This window comes from Rutilus rutilus, assembly GCF_951802725.1.
Source record: "Rutilus rutilus genome assembly, chromosome: 1".
Lineage (NCBI taxonomy): Eukaryota > Metazoa > Chordata > Actinopteri > Cypriniformes > Leuciscidae > Rutilus > Rutilus rutilus.
Genome location: NC_140209.1, coordinates 10,208,503 through 10,232,243, shown reverse-complemented (window position 1 = coordinate 10,232,243; position 23,741 = coordinate 10,208,503).

The window sequence follows — 23,741 nt, the reverse complement described above, 5'->3', positions numbered from 1 at the left end:
AGTATAGGTAAATGACATGTTTAAGGGTGTTAAAACCACATGTGTTTTTGAAGAGAACTTGGAGCATCTCTTGCTTCACAGATAGAAAAGGTGTGAAGCCGAAGAGGGTCAAAGGGGGCAGGAACAGGGGAACTTTCCATACAGAGCTTTTGGTGTGTGTGCTGCATAAGATAAGGGTGATGAGATATGTAGATAATCTGAATATGTGCTTTCACAAGCTTACGTTATTGAAGGGACTAGGATAAGTCCAAAGCATTACCTTATAAAGGAATTAACTAAGATGACAGCCCATACACTACAGGCCAAAAGGTTGGACACATTACTATTTGTAATGATTTTGAAAGAAGTTTCTTCTGCTCATCAAGCCTGCATTTATTTGATCAAAAATACAGAATTTTTTTTTATATATTGTGATATATTATTACAATTTAAAATAATTGGTTTTCAATTTATTATACTTTAAATTATCATTTATTTCTGAGATGCAAAGCTGAATTTTAAGGATCATTACTCCAGTCTATCCCACAATCATTCTAATATTCTGATTTATTATGAGTGTTGGAAACAGTTCCCTTTCGTTGTCACTCCGAGTTACGTCGGATGACGACGAATGGGGTTTCGCTTAGAAATCCTATCATCTTCGAGTATTAAAACACGAGCCAATGGCAAGGAAATGCCATGGGTCTGCGGAATTTGCATAGCGTAACTCCGCCCCACCCTGGGGGTATAAAGGAAGTCGCGAGCAACATGCAGATATGTTTTCGCTTCGGAGCCAAGTTCAGTACTTCACTCCACAAGCCTTTTGAGTGTCATCTCAAATCTCTTCGAGACGAGCGGCTCTTCAGTGTGTTGGTGTGACGGCGCTTCCAGCGAGATCGCATTTCCTGCTGCTGGTTTGTGCAGTAATCTGCCGACAGTGAGTGTGCTTCTCCCTGGGTGCTTCAGCACTCTGCTGAGCTTTTCCACTCTCTAAAAAGAGCTGCATGCGGCACGTCTTTTTCAAGACGGTTCGCCCGTGTATTTTCTGGATGTGTGTGCGTCAGTCATCTGCCTAACGGTCGCGAGCGCTGTTTTGCGTGTTGGGCTTTATCACGCTTGGCAGCGCTCGTTGATGAGTCATGTTTTCATTGCGGGAACATGACCATCGCGATGTTTATAGATCAAGACTCAATGATCTCCATGTGAGTAGAGTCCCCTCTGCCACACCCCAATTTATCTCTTCCTCGAGAAGGGATACTTTGGCTGGTGGCCAGGGTGATCTGAGGGTTTGGTGTGGCACAACAACCGACGATTCAATTCCTCGGGCCACACCCCCCTCCACATCGCAGACCATGCACTCACAGCATCACAAGGCGGGCTTGATTCCTCTGGAAATGAAGTTTCGACTGCGTTGCCTCCCACGGGAGTGCCATCGTTGCCGGGACCGATCCAGAGCTGTCAGCCATGCTTTCCCGGGCAGCTGAAAGCATCGGCTGGAGTGGCCCCGCCCTCCCCCCGAGCGCTGTAAGCTTCTCCCGGACGTGCATCAGGACGCCTGCGCTGCGCGAGACTCCACGTGACTTTCGCGGCCCGCGGGTGTCCTCCGCCTTCGCTGCTTTCGATCGCACGGCGATCATGGTCTGTATGTTCCCTGTCACTACAGTGGCACGGTCATGCAGTGCTGTGTGTCGCCTGCGCCTTCGATGCAGTGCTGTCCCGGGAGTTCTGTCGAACCGGCCGCAGTGGAACGCTAGTCCTTCCCTGGCCAACCCTGGCAGAACGCGGAAATTCTAACCACGCCCCTACGCTGGGACGCTATGCCTCCCATGCCCGGCCTGGTTGTTCCGCCACGCACACTACTGACCTCGCTCTCGGGCGACATCGGTACCTGCGTGATCCTGGGTCAGGTGATGTCCACTATGTGGTCCAGACATGGGCTTAGCCAGGTTGATGTGGCAGGGTCTGAGAATTCATTTTCTCAGCTCCCCCATGTCCCAGGCTGAGCTCTTTGGCGGTGTGGCTTCGACCACCTGAAGCAGACTCGGGTCCGGCACCGATGGTCATCCATCCGTGCGGCCTCCTCAGTCTGCTTCCCGCCAAGCCCCCCTCCATGCGGCTGCTCCCCTCTGGCCTGCAAACGGACCTGAGCAGGAGGAAGCCGCAGGAGGGCGGCGCTGCCCGTCTCCGCCCCTTAGACTGCCACACCAGCCTAAGCAGCACCTTGAGGCGGGCAGCCTGGTCGGCGGGGTGGTTGAGGACTGCGCCCAACAGTCTTCGATCAATCCACAAGCAGACTGAGGCTTCTGCACTGACGGTCATCCGTCGGTGTGGTCTGCTTAGTCTGCTTCCCACCGACGCCGCCTCCTTGCGGCTCCTCCCCTCGAGCCTTCACTGGCCTGAGCACAAGGGGGTCGCTGGAGGCTGGCACCGCCTGTCTCTGCCCCTTAGCCGGCTAACACCTGGCTGAGCAGCACAAACCTGAGACAGGCAGCTTGGAGTTAGGGCTCAGTTCTTCAGGAGTTGGTAGCAGGACCACTCCTTCCCCCGCTTGAGGGCTGGGTGAAGATCTCTACAAAAGAACTAATGCTCTTTCTCTGAGCCCCAAGAGGCTGTGGATGACAGCACGCGCCGCCCACGGGCCACGCTCCTCTCATCCACCTCTGTCGCCAGACCCCTGCCAGAGCACGCCCCCGTGGGACGCTGGTCCTCCCCTGGCCTCCTCTGGCAGGACGCGGTTTATGGCCGTGCCCCCGCACCGGGCCGGTGGCAATGCCCCTGTCATGAGAGCGGAGGTCGCTACCCTACTGGCGAAGGGTGCGATCGAGACTGTCCCTCCAGCCGAAATGAAGTCTGGGTTTTACAGCCCCTACTTTATTGTACCGAAGAATCCGGTGGGTTACGACCAATCCTGGACCTGCGCGTCTTGAACCGCTCCCTTCAAAAAAGAGGACGCCGTTCAAGATGCTCACGGCCAAACGCATTTTCGAATGCGTGCGGCCGCAGGATTGGTTTGCAGCGATCGACCTGAAGGACGCCTACTCCCATGTCTCCATTTTTCCTCGACACAGACCGTTTCTACGGTTTGCTTTCGAGGGACAGGCATACAGTACGCGGTTCTCCCTTTCGGGTTAGCCCTGTCTCCTCGCGTCTTCACGAAGGTTGTCGAGGCAGCCCTTGTTCCCCTACGCGAACACGGGGTTCGCATCCTGAACTATCTCGACGACTGGCTGATCCTAGCTCACTCTCGAGACCAGGTTTGCGAACACAGGGACCTTGTGCTCCGGCACCTAGCTCGTCTGGGCCTTCGGGTCAACTGGGAGAAGAGCAAACTCTGCCCCGTGCAGAGGATCTCTTTTCTCGGTATGGAGATCGACTCGGTCGCCATGTGCGCGCAGCTTACGAGCGAGCGCGCGTAGTCACTGCTGACTTGTCTTCGCCAATTCAAGGGCAAGAATGCGGTTCCACTGAAACTATTTCAGAGGCTCCTGGGGCATATGGCAGCCGCAGCCGCAGTAACGCCGCTCGGATTGCTTCATATGAGACCGCTTCAGCTTTGGCTTCACGATCGAGTCCCGAGGTGGGCATGGCAACACGGCACGCTCCGAGTCCCAGTGACTCCGACCTGCCGTCAGACCTTCACCCCGTGGTCGAACCTCAATTTTCTACGGGCTAGAGTGCCCTTAGAACGAGCTTCCAGGCATGTTGTTGTCTCCACAGATGCCTCCACCACGGGCTGGGGTGCCATGTGCAATGGACATGCTGCTGCAGGTTCCTGGACAGGTCCTCAGCGCCTTTTGCATGTCAATTGCCTCGAGTTGCTGGCCGTACGCCTTGCCCTGCACCGCTTCCGAGCGTTGCTCAAGGGTCAACACGTACTAGTCCGATCAGACAATACCGCCACAGTAGCGTACATCAACCATCAAGGTGGTCTACGCTCCCGCCGTATGTCGCAACTCGCCCGCCACCTCCTTATATGGAGTCAGAAGCATCTGAGGTCGCTTCGAGCCATTTATATCCCGGGACACCTGAACCAGGCGGCCGACGAGCTGTCTCGAGTTCGGCCTCTCGCTGGAGAATGGCGACTCCATCCCCAGTCGGTCCAGCTGATTTGGATCAGTTCGGAGACGCACAGGTAGATCTGTTTGCCTCCCACGACTCGTCCCACTGCGACCTGTTTTATTCCCTGTCCGAGGGCACGCTCGGCACGGATGCACTGGCGCACAGCTGGCCGCGGGGCCTACGCAAGTATGCGTTTCCCCCAGTGAGCCTCCTTGCGCAGACTTTGCACAAGATCAGGGAGGACGAGGAGCAGGTAATATTGGTTGCCCCGTATTGGCACAACCGCACCTGGTTCCCAGAACTAGTTCTCCTCGCGACAGCACCTCCCTGGCCAATTCCTCTGAGGAAGGACCTGCTTTCTCAGGGACGGGGCACCCTTTGGCACCCTCGTCCCGATCTTTGGAACCTCCACGTGTGGCTCCTGGACGGGAGGAGGTAGGTTTGAGTACCCTACCACCAGCGGTGGTGGCTACCATCACTTCCGCTAGAGCATCGTCCACGAGACATGCCTATGCGTTGAAGTGGAACCTCTTCGTCAACTGGTGTTCTTCTAAACAGCAAGAACCCACGAAATGCCCGATCAGTGTCGTGCTTTCCTTCCTGCAAGAAGGGTTGGAGCGAAGGCTGTCTCCCTCCACCCTGAAAGTGTATGTTGCCGCTATTGCCGCACATCACGATGCAGTTGAAGGTAAGTCTCTGGGGAAGCACGACCTGATCATCAGGTTCCTGAGAGGAGCGAGGAGACTAAATCCTCCTCGCTCTCCTCTCGTTCCCTCTTGGGACCTCTCAGTGGTTCTAACTGCCCTGCAGAGTGCTCCCTTTGAGCCTCTGCAATCAGTGGAGCTTAAGTTCCTGTCTATGAAGATAGCGCTCCTGGTTGCATTGGCCTCCATCAAGAGGGTAGGGGACCTGCAGGCATTCTCGGTTGACGAAGCGTGCCTGGAATTCGGGCCGGCTATCTCTCACGTGATCCTGAGACCCCGGCCTGGATATGTGCCCAAGGTTCCCACCACACCCTTTCGAGACCAGGTGGTGAACCTGCAAGCGCTGCCCTTGGAGGAGGCAGACCCAGCCTTGGCACTGCTCTGTCCAGTACGCGCCCTCCGTGCTTACGTAGACAGAACGCAGTGTTTCAGGACCTCAGACCAGCTCTTTGTCTGTCATGGTGGGAAGCTGAAGGGAAAGGCTCTCTCGAAGCAAAGGTTGTCTCACTGGATAGTGGACGCCATTGCTTTGGCTTACCAGCAGCAAGGTCGACCGTGCCCCCTTGGTGTGACGGCCCACTCCACCCGGAGTGTGGCATCCTCTTGGGTTCTAGCGCATGGCGCCTCGCTAACAGACATCTGCAGAGCTGCAGGCTGGGCGACACCTAATACTTTCGCGAGATTCTACAATCTCCGAGTTGAGCCAGTTTCTTCTCATGTACTCGCTTCAACTAGCCGGTGCTAGATTCTGCTCAGGTGTCTTCGCTTGCTCGCCATTCCTCTCCACGGACGGGATACGTGCGATATTTCCTCAGGTGAGCCTCATAAGCCCTGAGTCTCCTCCAGCACTGTTGACGTCAACGCCAGAGTTATGCCACCGGCAGCTTTCGCGCTTGGCTAGGTGCCTCCATGTGCATGGTTCCCCCTCCGGGCGACCCCCACATGTGTATTCCACTGTAAGCCTCTTTGAGCATGTGTCTTTCCCTTGGGAAGCCACCTTGCCACCCCTGGGGTTGAAATATTCCACCTGCGGCTGGACACCCCAGTGACTCCGTATGCAGCCCTTCGGGGTCATATGTGTTTTCCAAGTCCCCCCCTTCGGGTTGGGCATGATTGCATATTTCCACTGAGATATGCTTCCCAGTGTACCTTGGTATTCCTGTGTTAAGTAGGAGTCCTTCGTCCGTGCCAGTCTCACGACAGGGAGCTCAGACTTACGCAGGGCACTGGAAGACAGTCGAGAGGTGGCGTGATTATACGGGAACCCCATTCGTCGTCATCCGACGTAACTCGGAGTGACAACGAAAGGGAACGTCTCGGTTACGTATGTAACCCTCGTTCCCTGAGTAGGGAACGGAGACGTTACGTCTCCCTGCCACTTCCGCTGTACCGCTGGAACGCCTGAGTTCAGTCTCGGCTCCTCAGCGAAGACATATCTGCATGTTGCTCGCGACTTCCTTTATACCCCCAGGGTGGGGCGGAGTTACGCTATGCAAATTCCGCAGACCCATGGCATTTCCTTGCCATTGGCTCGTGTTTTAATACTCGAAGATGATAGGATTTCTAAGCGAAACCCCATTCGTCGTCATCCGACGTAACGTCTCCGTTCCCTACTCAGGGAACGAGGGTTACATACGTAACCGAGACGTTCTGCTGCATTATATTTGATGAATAAAAGGTTAAAAAGAACTGCATTTATTAAAAAAAAAAAAAAATCTAATAATAATTTATTAAATTAATCTTCTTAATTTATTCTTAATCAATTTAACACATCCTGGCTGAATACAAGTATTGATTTATTTCAAAAAAAAGAAAGAAAAAAATTACTGACCCCAAATTACTGACCAGTAGTGTATATTGTTGTTACAAAAGATTTCTATTTTTAAAACATTTGCTTCTTTTTTTTTTTTTTTTTTTTTTACTTTTAATTCATCAAAGTATCCTAAAAAAGTATCACAGGTTATGAAAAAATATTAAGCAGCAGAACTGTTTCCAACTTTGATAATGAATCATTATATTAGAATGATTTCTAAAGGATGATGCCACAGACTGGAGTAATGATCCTGAAAATTCAGCTTTGCATCACAGAAATAAATGATAATTTAAAGTATAATAAATTGAAAAACGATTATTTTAAATTGTAATAATATATCACAATATAAAAAATATTTTTTTTTAAAAAATGATCAAATAAATGCAGGCTTGATGAGCAGAAGAAACTTCTTTCAAAAACATTACAAATAGTAATGTGTCCAAACTTTTGGCCTGTAGTATAGATAGAAGGCGGCCCGAAAAAGAGTATTACAGGTATGTACTATGTTTCATGAATGGCACAAAGGTGTGTGACTGGTTAAGTCTCTGTCTTTAGATCAGTGTGTCTTACAAATTTAAAATCGATAAACGTATTGTCTTATCTGAATAAGCAGTCAGGATGATTTTCACATAGTTTTGTAGCAAATATTCTAGGCTACGTGATACAATTTTCAAAAGTCTTGTGAAGAAATAATCAGTATGGGTTTCATGACCTTATTTCAGTGACAATTGTTTTTTTTTGTTTTTGTTTTCACAAACCACGCATAAATGTCATTATCTCAAAACTGCAAACTTTTACACACATGCTGCTGATATATTACTGTAGCAGAGTTTGTGCTGAATACAGTGTAATCAGACTTTAGCCATGAAAATGTCACAAGAAACAGAAATAAGCACAAATGTCAGAGCATGTCAGAACACCTCCAGGGCCCAGAAAACCCCTCAGACCCCAGAGGGTTAAACATGAAGAATGCCTATTTTCCACATTTCCCGACTGGAGGACTCGGGATGACAGACAAAAACTTTGCTGTGAAAAGTGTATCTAACAGGTCAAGATGACACTGGTTTCAGTCTTCTAGTGTCCGACTGTTGAAGATATATGCATTTCAGGAGTAGCATTTCAGTAACAAACCAATTTTCTCAAAACTGCAGAGACTTAAAGGTAGGGTTTAAGGGTTCAAATTTGTTTAAACTGTCTTTATATACCAATACATAATTAAAATGTAAGTGCTCTCACCTGTTTTCGAATGCGCATGCGTCGCGTCTGAACGCGTTGTTGTCTTTGGAGCTCCATCGATTTGATTTATAATTCTTGATTTTTCTCTTTAAACTCACTTACAACGAATATTTTCTACTTTTCCTCACTGAGAAGCACTACTGCTCACACCTCATAGTCACAACGCGGACTGTTGAGCAGACGCGTCTCAAGCCTATTAGTGATCCAACGCTGGATACTCCTATGGGATGTGGATCACGGCTGAACGCGTCTTCTCAACACTCACTTACAAACATTTTTCGCCTATCGTGCATCTACTCTACACCCGTACCACTAAATAGACGGATTATATCTAAGACTTCAATCATAAATTAGTATTAATATTGATAGCATCACTAGTAGCTTTGTTGCTAACGTACTGTCCATCTGTTAAAATGGCGAATATATCAGATGTAAGTAGTCTACCTTTTGGTGCAGGTGAGGACACATTTGAGCTGCACGCACTACAGTCTGAACTGGAAGCTGTTGAGAAACAGATCCACAACCTTTTAGTGAGACAAGCTGAACTGATAGACCGGCGGTTAGCTCTTGAAACATCACGCGCCGATGCACACAAATCAGAGATTAACGTTACTAACCCGTTGACTCCGACCTCGTCTACTCCGTGCGTTTCTCAGCATCGGTCACGAGCGTCGAGGTCGCGATCAGCCATGGTCTCGTTCACTCCGGCTCCAACACGCCATCACGAAGCCTGGGTGGTTCCGCAGCGGAAGACGCGAGTCAGGTCTAGACCAAGACTCTCTCCGACCCTCCCGGTTTTCGAGTTATCCACACAAAACTGCTTCTCCCCTCTTCGCGAAACAGAACGCGATGCTGTGATCATCGGCGATTCCATCGTTCGGCACGTCCACGCTACAGTAGTTAAAAGTAAGGTGCACAGTCACTGCTTTCCTGGTGCTCGTGTCTCTGACATCGCTGCTCGCGTTCCCGAGATTCTGAACGATAACGAGCACGTCGGAACTGTGGTCCTGCACGCGGGAGTGAACGACATCAGGCTGCGCCAGACGGAGGTTCTGAAGAAAGACTTCAGGATTCTGATCGATACGGTACACAGCACATCGCCTGATATAACGATCATTGTGTCAGGACCACTTCCCACGTACCATCTAGGACATGACAAGTTTAGTAGATTATTCGCGCTAAATGAATGGTTAATGTCATGGTGCAATGAGCAGAAACTGCTCTTTGTAAATAATTGGAATCTGTTTTGGGAGCGTCCTAGGCTTTTCCGTGCTGATGGCTTACACCCAAACAGATTCGGAGCAGATCTTCTGTCGGATAACATCTCCAAAATGTTAAATACGTTTTGACTAGTAACCAAAAGTCCAAATCATAGTCTCTGCTGCACCAAATGAACTGATATAAACACTAGTGTAGAACATTACATAGAAACTGTGTCTATTCCTCGTTTAGTGCGATCAAATAATAAATCTACTGCAGGATCTAGGAAAAATCTAATTGTTATTAAAACTGAAAATGTTGCTATTAGTAAACAAAAAAAAATTCTAAAGCTAGGTCTTCTAAACATTAGATCACTCACACCTAAGGCAGTTATTGTAAATGAAATAGTCACAGATAATAGCTTCGATGTACTTTGCCTTACTGAAACCTGGCTTAAACCAAATGATTATTTCGGTCTAAATGAGTCTACTCCATCAGGATACTCCTATAAGCATGAGCCCCGTCTGATTGGTCGTGGCGGCGGTGTTGCAACAATCTATAGAGATATTCTTAATGTTACTCAGAAAACGGGTTATAAGTTTATTTCATTTGAAGTACTTGTACTAAATGTTACGCTCTTAGATGCTAGAAAAACATCCCTATTATCTCATGCCTTGGCTACCGTATATAGACCGCCTGGGCCTTATGCTGATTTCCTAAAAGAATTTGCAGATTTTCTCTCAGACCTATTGGTCAATGTCGATAAAGCATTAATTGTTGGAGATTTTAACATACACGTAGATAATCAAAATGTTGTGTTAGGGGCTGCGTTTATAGATTTATTAAACTCCTTTGGGGTCAAGCAAAACGTCACCGGACCAACTCATCGTCTTAATCATACACTCGATTTAATTATATCATATGGAACCGATCCAACTGATATAGATATCATTCCACAAAGTGATGATGTAACTGACCATTACATGGTAACTTGCATATTACGTAGTCGTACCCCTGTAATATATCATGCTGCGCCGCGTTATCGATTAGGCAGAACAATCCTTCCATCCACCATAGATAATTTTTCAAATTGCTTATCTGATCTGTCTCAGCTGCTCAGTGAACCCAAACAAACAGATGAACTAGAGGAACTAACCAGCACTATGAGCACCATTCTCTCTGGAAAACTGCACCTATTAGACTAAAAAAGTCTTTTTTAGCACCTACTAAAAAAGGTCAGAGAGAAAAGTAAAGCACCATGGTACAACAATACTACGCATGTTCTAAAGAGAGAAACCCGTATTTTAGAGCGTAAATGGAAACAAACTAATTTAGAGGTTTTAGAATCGCTTGGAAAGACAGTATGTCACGTTATAAAAAGACCCTAAAAGTAGCCAGGGCTGAGCATCTCCGCAAACTAATAGAAAATAACCAAAACAATCCTAGGTTTTTATTTAACACCGTGGCTAGACTAACAAATAAACAAGTGTCACCTGAACAAAATATCCCGTTACAGTTTAGTAGTAATGATTTCATGAATTTTTTCACTGAGAAAATAGAAAACATCAGAACCACAATTGTAAACGTTCAATCCTCAATCGCGCCTTATAATTCAGCCTCAATTATCGCCCGCAAGAACAATTACAGTGCTTTACAACTGTAGAACAAATAGAGTTAAATAAACTTATCACTTCATCTAAAACAACAACATGTTTATTAGATCCTATACCAACTAAACTACTGAAAGAAGTGTTACCTGTAGTGGAAGAGCCTCTCCTCAATATTATTAACTCGTCTTTATCTTTAGGTCATGTTCCAAGAACATTTAAACTGGCAGTTATAAAACCACTCATTAAGAAACCACAATTAGACCCAAATAACCTAGCAAATTATAGACCCATTTCAAATCTTCCTTTTATGTCTAAAATACTAGAAAAAGTTGTGTCTGCCCAACTAGGCTCTTTCTTACAAGAAAATTACATCTATGAGAAGTTTCAGTCTGGTTTCAGACCGCATCATAGCACTGAAACTGCGCTCGTTAAAATCACAAATGATTTACTCTTAGCTTCTGACCAAGGCTGTATCTCAATACTAGTTTTACTTGATCTTAGTGCTGCGTTCGATACTATAGATCACACAATACTCTTAGATCGACTACAAAATTATACTGGTGTTCAAGGACAAGCATCAAGCTGGTTCAGATCATACCTATCTGACCGCTACCATTTTGTCTATTTAAATGGAGAAAAATCGATCATAACTCCAGTAAACTATGGAGTGCCGCACGGATCTGTGTTAGGCCCTCTATTATTCTCAATATATATGCTGCCACTTGGAAATATTATAAGGAAACATGGAATTAGTTTCCATTGTTATGCTGATGACACTCAAATATATATTTCATCACGGCCGGATGAAAACGCTAAATTATCCAAATTGACAGAGTGTGTTAAAGATATAAAAGATTGGATGACGCGCAATTTTCTTTTATTAAATCCAGACAAGACAGAGGTAATACTTATTGGTTCAAAAAACCGCCCACAAAACCTCTCGCAATACAACTTTAACATAGTAGGATGTCCTGTTACTTTATCCTCTACAGTAAAAGACCTGGGCCCGTATTCATAAAGATTCTAAGAATCCTCTCAGAAAACTCTTAATTTAGCTTAAAAACTTTTATGTAGGAGTCTTAGCTTAAGAGCGATTTGGGACCGATCTGAGAGCAACTCTGAGTAAGGAAAATACAAAAACTTTTATCTTAGTGAGGAGGCGGGGTTGACCCCGTTGCTATGTATGACACAATCTTTTGAAGACTGTGATTGGTTGGTTGTCCAAGAAGGGAAAAAAAGTGATTTTAAGTATAGGGTCTATTCTAAGCCTCCACTTTGAACTTACATGCGTAATTTTTCCTATTTGATCGTTCTCTCACACACACACACACACACATTATATATGTGTATATAAATCCTTTTTTTATTTACCATGCTGTTGATTTCCTATAAGGTATTTGATTGCTTAGAATGATACAAATTGTTCCACTCTTTCCAGTTACACTGATTGCTGGCATGTCTATTTAAGCGGTGGTTTGAATGTTGGTTTTAATGTATCAAACATGGAATTTTCCCAGTTGCCAAATATCGTAATGTAGTGATTACTTTCATTTCTGGTGCTATGGCATTTCTGCGCTGTGTTGGAGATGTTAGCGTGTCTTTAAAAAGATCAGTCACAAACATGATCCCTGCACGATCTAATCTATAGCGTCTTATTAACTCACTGTCATCCATTGTCCGCAACACATTTCTTCTCCCTCTTCGTCTTTCTGCCATTTTCTCCTCTGCTAAAGAAACTCTTAAGCCTCTTAAAAGTCCTCGTCCGTGCTCCTAACAATTTTGACCTTAAAGGGTTAGTTCACCCAAAAATTAAAATTCTGTCAGTAATTACTCACCCTCATGTTGTTCCAACCGCGTAAGACCTTCGTTCATCTTCGGAACTGTTGTGTTGCTAGATTCTAATATGAAATCTTCTGATAAATCCCTTAAATTGGAACCTCTCCTAAATGATTTACATGTTTCAGAAGTAACTGACAAAATTGAGATATCTATGGACGATCTTTTAGTTGCACGACTCCAGAAAAACCACGCCAGAGAACTTCATAAAGCTAAGAAAACAGAGAAGAGGAAGAAGGACCCAACATCCACGGAACGAGCTAGCATATATCAAAGTCGACGAATAATGAGGATTCTCCGACAGATGGAGAAATTGCATAAAAGATTACTAAGTAATGTAAGGGGAGTTATGTTAGAGAATCAGTATAAATGTCCAAATTGTGAAATATACTGTTTACAGGAGAGGTTTGAAACACTCAGTGCAAACTTACCCTGTGATAATGCTTTGTAGTTTAAGTGTCATCGCTTGCAAAAGAAGCTTGCAACGCTAGATGCATGTTGCAAGCTTGCTTTGCAACCACAGTGTTTGTGGTTTTCTTTGATCTCTCTGAGTGAGTTCAGTGGAACAACAGGTGTTAAGGCTATGCCCGCTTAGTTGACCTTTAACACAGTTCAAGAAGATGGAAAGATGCCTCCCCACAGTTAGAGATGAGGCGAGAAGCGAGCTGTGGTTTTAACATCTGCAGGCCAAGTAACGGTCAAAATGTATATTAAGCTTTTTAGCGTAGGTGGTGCGGATGAGATAACCTATACACGCATGCTTATTGCATAACAGCTTTAAGGTCATGGAAAATTCCAGATCAATTGTTTTATTCTTCTAAGAATTGCTTCATTGTAAGGGACAGCCCTAAATGTTTAAGACGGCCCCCCATCAAACCATATAAAAGGTTTTGTTTCCAGTTGCTCGGGGCCGCAATTCGAGGTGAAGACCTATACGCATTTCTGTTATTTTTTCCTTTTTGAATTTATTGTCTTTGTATTGTTCTGAAACTTTTTCTTAAGTAAAACGAAACCAATTTTTGGTGATTCGAAAAACTTTTAAAATAAGTCTCAGAGTGATTTTTCCTAGAGATATCTTTACTTTGTTATAGTTAAGATATTAATACTAAGCAAAAGCCCAGTGAAACGGACCCCGGACTGCACTGGATCGGACACCGCCGAGGACCCTGAAGCCATTTATAACATCTTTAACCAGCAGGTAAGGACAATCTTTGATTGAAATAGGTTATGGGATTGTTATAGAAGGATTCGGATGTTACAGCGGTATAGAAACACAACATGGCGCCCAAACGTGTGGGGCATTTTGCTAGTAGGGGAAATTAAAAGACAATTGTTCAGGAATAATAACAGGTATAGGTGCAAAGTCCACATACCACGGCCACTGTTGGTGTTCATAGTTCAGAGAAACTAAGATTGAACACAGTTCACTCGCAGAGTTCAAGGGAACTGAGTGAAAATCAGCGCGCGCAGGCTCATATGAAGACCTGTTATGACAGACAAAAAACTCGAAGCCCAAGAGAGAAGGGTGAGTTAGTCTAGAGAGATAAACCGGTTTTGAGTGAACCCAAACACTTGCAGAAAATAAGGGATTGAGTGAACCCAAACACTTGCAGAAAATAAGGGATTGAGTGAACCCAAACACTTGCAGAAAATAAGGGATTGAGTGAACCCAAACACTTGCAGAAAATAAGGGATTTGAGTGAACCCAAACACTTGCAGAAAATAAGGGACATATAGATTTGTGAAGAGTTGCATCACTTGTATGTAACACATGGGTGTCTAAGTTTTCAGTGCATGCTTTCAGCACGGCTCGAACGCTGCTCCCTTCGGGTTGTGTTGTTGGTGGGCATTGGTTTCTTAGCCACACATGTCACAAGGAAGTGCGGGCAGGCACTTCTGATAAATCTAAGAACAGCACCAGATTCGGTGTAAGTGAAGTAAAGCCAGTGAATCCAAACACTTGTAAAAAATAGTAAGTTTGAAGTGAATCCTAACACTTTAGAAAAAAAAAAAATGGAGAACCGAATGGTGACTATAGATTTAGTTGCTAGTGACACTGTAGGAAAGTTGGAATGGTCTGACTCTACTAAGTGTAAATGTGGCTTTAGAAATATACCCTGGCAAGAGGTCAGAGAGGCTGCGCCAGTGGTAAATTTAAGGGTAAAGGAAGGAGCAGAGGCTCCAAACTTCATCTACTCCAATAAAGGAGGCAATGATGAAAACCCCAAAGTACGAGTCTTTAATTCAGTAGGGAAAGAGGTAAAAGGTATACCAACGAAAAGTTGGGCCACCCTAGCTGGAGATGGCTCTGAGGAAGAATCAGACAAAGGCTCGGTAGCTTTTAGTATAATCTCTCAAGAAGAGATGGGTACGAATTTTACCGAACCTGACGCACCACTCTATGAAGACCCTGAAAGCCCGTATGAAGAAGCCATAGCAGAGGTCGAAGGACCCCTCAGGTTATATTTTGCGAAGGGAGCAAATTTAGTTGTTCTAAAAGCAGGACCTTTACAGTTTGAAGAAGAGGCAGACGCTCTGGTTAATGCCTCTAACAAGCATCTCAGTCATGAGGATGGCGTTGCAGCAGCCTTTTTAAGACAGGCAGGACGAAAGTTTCAAGACGAGTCAGACAAGTTAATGCAACGTAGAAAAACCTCTCTCCATACTGGAGATATTCTCCTACAAAAAATAGGAGGACCGAATGGCAAACCAGTAATACATGCAATAGGGTATAAGAGAGGTAATGGCCATGACCTCGAAGAGGAATTACAAGCTTTAATAGCCCTAGACATTTTAATAGACAAAATCTGTGCCTGTGCTAGAGATTATAAGTATCGTGTGATAGCCATGCCGATAATATCCGGAGAAGAGTTCGGATTTAATGAAGTTAAATTAGGTGCATACCTTGTAACTGCACTGTTAAGAAAGGCGAGCCAGACTAGCTGGCCTAAAACATGGATGATCTGTCACCCTGACTCAGCAGTGCTAAAAAACGTAGCAAAACTGGTGAATCAAAATGAAGCAGCGGGCGTAGGGGGATCAGATCAAAGAACAGGACGGGGTCATATAGCGAACGAGCTTAGGGCGGAAGGCCCAGAATGCGGAAAAGACCCGGAATGGCCAGCATTAAGGCGAACAGTCACCTCCCGAGGTGCAAAAGACCCGGTTGAAAATCCCTCCCCCAAATTAAAGCTCGGTAAGAGCTATTAGACCTTCAGAATAGGTAAGGGATCGTACCGACCCACTCATGCGAAAAGTAGAAAGAAAGAAACTCTTTTAGAAAAAAGAGACATGTGGGATACTGAATATGCACTAGGCATCACCTGTGGCCAGGTTTGGTGTCTGCTCAATGGCGGTGACGCAGAGGAAATTCTTGCAGACACCCGATTAACTCAAAGGGCTAAAAGGGCCATATAAGCACAAAAAGATCTAACAAACAAGGCAGCCCTAGAGAGAATTATCAAAGGAAGTGTAGGTGATTCATGGTATGATCAGTATTAATCTGATGTGGGTACAGAGAGTGATAATGATAGTGAAGATGATTCACCTAGTGACTCAGATAGCGAGGAACCGACAGATAAAGAATCACAAGTACCAAATAGGGTTGAAAGTGCGAGGGCGGATACCCCCGCTCGAAAGCCACAGGTTCCTCGACAGTTGCGGTTCAGAGATGAAACCATTGACACAGACGATCAGTATGATTTAGAAAGGGATTGTCCTGCTGAAGTGCATGAGTTAAATCAGCACTTGGAAGCTCTGCATCTGGGAACACCAGGACAGAGGCCTAAAATTACCAGTGGTTTAGGGCGGTCCTCCCAGTCACCAGAAGTTAATTCAGTAAGAACTAGAGCCACCTTGGAGTACCTTTTAAAGCGCGACCAGGAAATGCGCATGCTTAAAAAAGCAAAGCTAAAAAACACCACGGTAAAAGGAAAGGTTAGAGAGATAGTTCGTTATGGAGAACAGATGGGAATAACAGGTGAATCCATAGATTCACATATTTTGGCTGAATTTGGAATTCATGGGGGAAGAAAATTAGCTAAAACGTTAGAAGGATTGATCCCGACAGATAAAGAGGAGTTAGAGCAAAAGCAGTTCGAGGAAAAGTGGGCCGCTGTAGGAGCCCTGTCCGCATGCCAGGAAATGGCACAAAAGGGCGTCGAGGGGCTATTGCGACACATATTTAGGGGGGTGAAGAATAATGCTCTTACTGGAGCCAGAGAATTCCTCTTATATGGCCCTGAGACGGTACCAGAGGAGCTAGAAAAAGCCCTGATCAGATATGATCGTAGAACCGAACTAATTCAGGCAGAAAAAGGTAAACCAAGTAACAAGCAGCATCCATCAAAAACTCAGACCCGGAGGTCAGAGCGTGAAAGGAAGCCGTATAACCGGCATGAGCCAGAGAGAATAAAAATAATAATAATAATAATTCGTTACATTTATATAGCGCTTTTTCTGAGACCTCAAAGCGCTTTACATATGGAAGGGGGAAATCTCCTCAACCACCACCAATGTGCAGCATCCACTTGGATGATGCGACGGCAGCCATATTGCGCCAGAACGCCCACCACACACCAGCTTACTGGTGGAGAGGAGACAGTGATGAAGCCAATCAGTGTATGGGGATGATTAGAGAAGGCCCGCACTACCCCATGCTCCCAAAATCGATCAGAAAAGGTATCTAGGAGAAAATTATTATCGTAGAAGCATGAATCGGGAAGGTGACAGGTACAGAGATCGATCGAGACCCAACCTGAATAGGGGTGAGAACAGCAAAGAGAGGGGGACATATATCAGTCCCGAAACATGGGATAAACTTAGCCACGAAGAAAGGGCACGATTGAGAAAAGACAGAGAAAAGACCAAACCGGCTGCTAAGGTAGGCAGAGTTAAAGTTGAAAAAGCCTAAAGTAACACAGAAGTTAGAGATGAAAATTCTAGGAAACAAAAACCCAAGAAGAAGAAGAGAGCAGATCCTGAAGACTAGGAAGACTAGGAAGAAGCGGGCCCCCTACTAAAAACAGTAGAAAAAGATAAACGGCTATACAAAAGTTTACGATGATACCACATTCCGTGTAGATACAGGGGCCGATATTAGTGTAATTAAACCTTCAGAAAACCATGGAGAATTGATTTTGATGGTCGTGTAAGTGACAAACGCGTTTGGAAGAAAAAAGAAAATAGACATAGTAATAGGAAGTGACAATTTGCTTTGCCCAGATGACCTAGTGAAAATAGGAAAGTTAGGGATTGTGGATCCAGATGAGGAAATCCAAAGAATTGTAAAAGATTCAGATTTGAAAGATAAAGGGGGGCTGGAAATACTTTTGAAAAAGTATTTGCCCTACTACTCAAAGAGCAAAAAATGATTGTGGGAAAGTTCAATCGAATAATGAACATATAATTCACAGAGGAATCCCACCGCCACAGAGGCAATATAAAATTAATAGCAAAGCTGAAAAAGAAATCGGCGAAACTATTAAAGAACTGACAGATAGACTAGCACGAGGAGTAAGTTAGAGGAGTTGTTAAATTCCAGTCCTCCAAAATCCAAAAAGCAACTACAATCACTGCTAGGGACGCTGAATTACATCAGAGAATTAATTCCCAAGTATTCTAGGGAGGCCAAAGTGCTATATCAGGGCACAAAGGAAGGAAAATGGCAGTGGACTGATGAGATGGAGTCAGCCAGATTAAAGCTGATAAGAATGGCGGAGAATTGGAACGACGTGATGAAACTGTTCCATTAATCGTTGAGGTGAAAGAGGCAGAAGACGAAGTCGCACTCACATTATCGAATAGAGACGGAAAAGCACCTATAGCCTTCTCAACTCATACGCAAGAGCCTGCTATGATGAAGTATGAGGAGAATGGGCCAGAGAGAGTGCTAGCGGCAGTGACAGAGACTATTGCAGCTTAAAACAGTAGCAAAAGAACAACCTATTGAGATATAATCGCAAGCAGGAGAATTAACCAGGCTGAAAAAGAATCTAGTGATGAATCAGGCAAGAATTCATTCCCAAAGATGGGATCAATGGAACTTGATTCTAAGTGACAATCAGTTAGAATGGAAAATGATCAAACTAAAAAGGAAAGAAAAAATGACCAAATACCATGACACCAGCACCTGCCAGAGTATTTCACAGATGGAAGCGAAAAGGCAGGAAGAGTAAAATGGGGATATTTGATTAAAAAAGGATGGTCAGTTAGTAACTTCCCAAAGCAGGGAAAATTCAAGGAACGGCCCAATTGGCTGAGGTCACTGCAGTGCAGGAAGCTCTTGAAAAGGCAGTAGAATTAGGACATAAGGAAGTTGTCTTAACATGTGACTCAGATGGTTTAAACAAAGAGATTGAAATTTGGAAAGCTAATAGTTTCCATAATGCGCATAATAAGCCTATGCCACACGAAGAACAATGGGAAAATATTTATGAGCTTATGCAGAAAGTTACAGTACACTGCTATCATCAGGTCAGCCATAAAAATAAAAAAATAAAAAACAGGAAAGTGAAGCCGCCCAAGGAAACAGAGAAATTGATAAATTCATAGGGACGGTTAAACTTCAGGAAGTCACAGAGCTATTTGAAAAAATGCACAATGAATTAAACCATCTTAGCTATAACATGATAACAAATGGAACTTAGATTGAGGAATCTAAACATCCCAAATTGGAGGATGAGGTATAGGGAAGTAAAAAAGGAATGAAAAAAATATGCAGGAAATTTATGACGGCTAAAGGAGCAAAGGACAGCGAACTTCCTAAAGAATACAGAGGTCAAGAGGTCTCTGTCGTCGTCGCTGGTCCTCTCCGACCAAAAACGAAGTTACGTAACTGTTACTTCCTCTTGGCAATCGACAATTTCTCTAAGAAAAAGATGATTTGGCCAATGCATGCCGCACTAGAGAAAAACGTAGTTGAATGTTTAAAAGAATGGATCAAATGGGAAGGAAAAATGGAATCCATTAGAGCAGATGGCGCGCACAACATTAGTGGGAAGCTCGTGGAAGATTTTTGCAAAGAAAACAAAATAATACTAACCAAGAGTATCCCTTATCGTCCAGAAACGAATTCGATTGCCGAGAGGGCTATTAGAGAAGTGAGAGAGTATTTTAGCAAGAATGAGGAACTCGGGGAATGGAATACAATAATTGATCAATGTCTTCTACATCTCAACAGATGTGATCACGTGACACCAAAAGAAAAGGAGGTTAAGAGCAACCCGAGGTTCAAATCTGGAGACCGTGTGATAATCTCTAGACGGAAAAGGTAGGGAGATTCTACCAGGGTTTAGGAACGGTAGACACGGTGAAATCTGTAACTGGATCAAACACAGTGGAGTTAGAAAATAACGGAATTCAATCAAATAAAGATCTAGTTAAGAAGTAGTAATGGAGGAAATAATTCGGGTCACCAGTAGGAGGGGTCTGATTAGAGTGGAGCATAGTCAACATGGTTCGAAAGCCATGTTATGGTTGGAACCGGAACTCCAACGGGTGTTGGGTTTCATGGGAAAAGAAGCCACGCCTGTGGAGATTCGAGTTCGCCCATACATGTGTGTGATCTGTGATAAAGCGGTGGCCATGCCCTCTCTTGCCCCAGATGAAAAGAAATCTATGGGTGCAGAGTGGCTGGTCAATGAGCATAGCCACATTGAGATAGGAGGCATCCTGATATGTAGGAATTGTTGGCCAAGGCATCCAAAACTCCGGATTGATTCGTACAGAGTGTCCGGGGGTACAGCGGAGAGATGTAGCTGTACATGGATGGAGGGAACAGCTGGACTTGCGTGGTATGTGGCACTAGGGACAGGACACTAATGTCGTCCAGGTCCGTATGGGAAGTCATAAGAGTTATGAAACCCATAGGACTATTCCAAGAGGGAATAGTCACCAGGTTTTCCAGACACCCCTGGGTGGGGATGAGGAAGCATGAGAGAATAGCTTTTCTGGAAACCAGAATCCCTATTTTCCCCAGCGATGATAGGGAAATTAGAAACCAAGCGCTGCGAGAGAGGGAAGCGTTGGTTGGAGAAATACTGGATAAGGATCGTGAGAGCGATTTGTCTCTAGCCGATCTGGAATCCACGAGATGGAGCCTCATGCTGTGGCAGGTACCCATACTCGGCTGTTTTCCAGAAGTAGAGATGACAAGAGGCTCTTCGGGGAAACTAGCCTGGGTCTATGTCAAGCGAGGCCAGGAGTGGCGAGTAAGAACCTGGGGTTCTCTAGCCATGGAGTTAGCACAGGAAAGTGGATGGGAAGATAGCCCTAACTATAATAAGGATTATAGGGGAACCCTTTCTAGGTCAAATGTGACGAAAGAAAAAAGACAGTCAAGAAGGAAAGAGAAGTTTGTGGAACTGGAGGTAGCACCAGTCAAAGACATGAAAGAGCACAAAGTTTGGAGAGCTGATGAACAGAACTTTTGTGTGGGGAGCTATTATGGGGACGACCAATTAACAGAAGTCCCAGAGAAACAGTTCAAAATAGTGATGCATTTAAAAATAAATGTGTTGACCTGTGCACACCCCGACTTTAACTGGATCGGGGGAATTGAAGCTGAATTGCATGAGAAACAACCTGAAGTGAAAGTGATAAAGAAAGGTCTGTTTCGGCGGGCCAAAAGGCTCGTAGAGCCTAAGAACTAACCTCTAATTACAGGAAAATGAGGAAGGCGAAGTCGTTGGACGTCCTGACTGAAGAGCTGGAGGGAGCAAGAGAAAATATCAGGAGGTTGAAACGGCAACGAAATCGCTGGAAATGGATAAGTACAATTGTATGGTTATTATTAGGATTGGGAATACTTATATTGGCCATAGTACGAGTAAGCTACATATTACAATGGGAAATATTAACCGGACAAGTAATATTAGCGCAAGTTCAAGTAGACAGAGAAAATGTCTCTGGATTTGATTTAACTGTATTCGCTACAAGGGAAAAGAATAAAAGTAAAATAGAAAATGATAAATATTTCTGGAAGTGGTTAAATGGTAACCTAAAGGACAAGGATCAGGACCATGAGGTGCTGTATTATTTGGTTAGAATACCAAAAGTTAAAATTAAGCGCACAGTAAAGATGAAGCGCTGGTACAGTAAAGAAGTAGAGATCTATGAAACTAACAGTTACATTATAGATCATTACGGAAATGAGACGCTTAAATATTTCATTGGTTCAACGAGTAGAACTAGCTCTAATGAGGAGCTAGGGGGATGTTGGATATTTAAAATGAATAGAAAATTTAATCCGTGGAAAATAGGTCAATGTAAAAATAAAGGGACTGTTATAAGACGAGAGAGAAGAAGTGTAGTGCTGAATAAGGAAAAATATGAACAAGCAGTGGAAAAGAATGTGATGGAATGGATTAAATCTAGTAGACTTTTAAATCCCATAGGGGAATTTGTCCTACTAAGTACAACTCACGGTCGCTATTTAAAATCCCAGTTGTCTCCCAGTATGGACAATCGACTCGGGATGGAGTTAGTAGAAGCTGAGACTTTCCGCAACAAAAATTTATCTAGAACTCAATGAGACCATTCCATGGATATGGCGAAAAAGACTGAAATTACCCAGGGTTAAATATAATTATAAGAAGGAACTATGGGAGGTAGATAACAAACGGAAAGATACCGAAGTATATTTGATCAAAATGGTAATTGATGAATCCTTAGAAACGGAAGAGGATATTAAGAATCATTACGAAGGAAAAATGAGGGCAATGGATAAATGTATCCGGCTAACGATTAGTAAGAGAGACCACAAAGCTAAGTATCGGTATAACAAAAATGGCTATAATGATTTTTCGTACTCTAGTTTCTGCGATAAAAGAGGGGAACTTATGGATTGTAATGACCTAATGAATGGTACCAATCCGATAACAGGAAATCGAACAAGTAATATTCTTAGCATAAAAAGGAAATTATTATTGAAAAGAGTGGGTATGACCAAGCGGAAAGAAGAGGATGGTAAGTATAGGATGAAATTAATCTTTCATGATGATGACATGATGGGCTTAATCGGAAAGGAGTGTGGTGAGTTAATCAAACAATGTTCGAGTGGACATGACTATATAACTATTAATCAGATGTTATCTGTATTATGTTACTGGCCTAATGGAATCATGCCATTACCATGGACTTTAGTTAGAGATAATCTGTCCGACATTTATGAGATGTCATATGGGCCAGGCGGAGTCATCAGAACCGTAGATAGAAAATTACAGTGGAAGGTATTCCATGTTCCTGCTAGAATAGACGAGAATATATTCATCCGATATGACTTGGAACGAGAAAGCCCACTAAAGTTAGCTAATTTAGAGGCAATTGCTCTGGATGACTTAGATCAATTAATATCCAGAAAAAGTTGGAAGAAGCTGTGGTGTAAGGGTATGGACAATAATTACTATCTAGGTATGGACTGGATGAAAAGAACTATTTGTAAACGTAGTATTGAAATTATTGGAGCAGATAGCTATCCCAGGTGGTACGACGAACCAAAGGTATTTTTTGAAACAGGAATACAAGGGGTAGTTAACGCAACGACAGCCGTAGTTAATTTCGTAACAAAAGACATATGGGAATGGATAATCAGCTTCTTAATTGATATGGGATGGTATGTTTTGTACTGTGCATTGGGGATTTTGGGGCTGATGTTAATTCTCATTATAGTGAAGTGTTCATGTAATGCTTTAGGAAGACGGATTTGTTCGAGAAGTGACAAGATGGATCAGTTAGCAGTCTTAGAAAAGTTGGTAAACTTGCAAGGCTCGCATTTGAAGAAAAAGAGGACCCTTTCTGAGAAATCGTTGCTGTAGCAACATGCAGAGGGGGTGGCCCGGAAACCTGTGACTGACAGGCGGAGTCACAAGAGTATATAGGTTAGACAGCTGTGTAGGTCAGACATAGAGGAAAGTTAAACTTCACTCTGCATTTCCTGAAGATAAGAAGTAGAAGGGGAACCAATTACTTATTTCATTAAGAAAAATTAAGAGCAAGAATTGTTCCAGTAAGACCAACAGAGATCTAAATTGATAAATCATTAACATGGCATCCAACGGGACAAAGAACGAGACTTCAATTGGGATCGCAGACGAGGCTGAGAGTTTCCCAGGAACCTCTAGTAGCTCGTTTGCGCAGGTCAGTGAATTTGCTATTTATTTTGTATGGATGCTTTTAAATGGTTACAACCAAAATCTCTGTTGGCACCTGTTAATTTCTGCACTCCAAATTGGAAGAATATTTATGATCGGCAAATTAAGCAAACTGATACTAGTTTGTGATATGTTGATTAATTCGGACGGATGG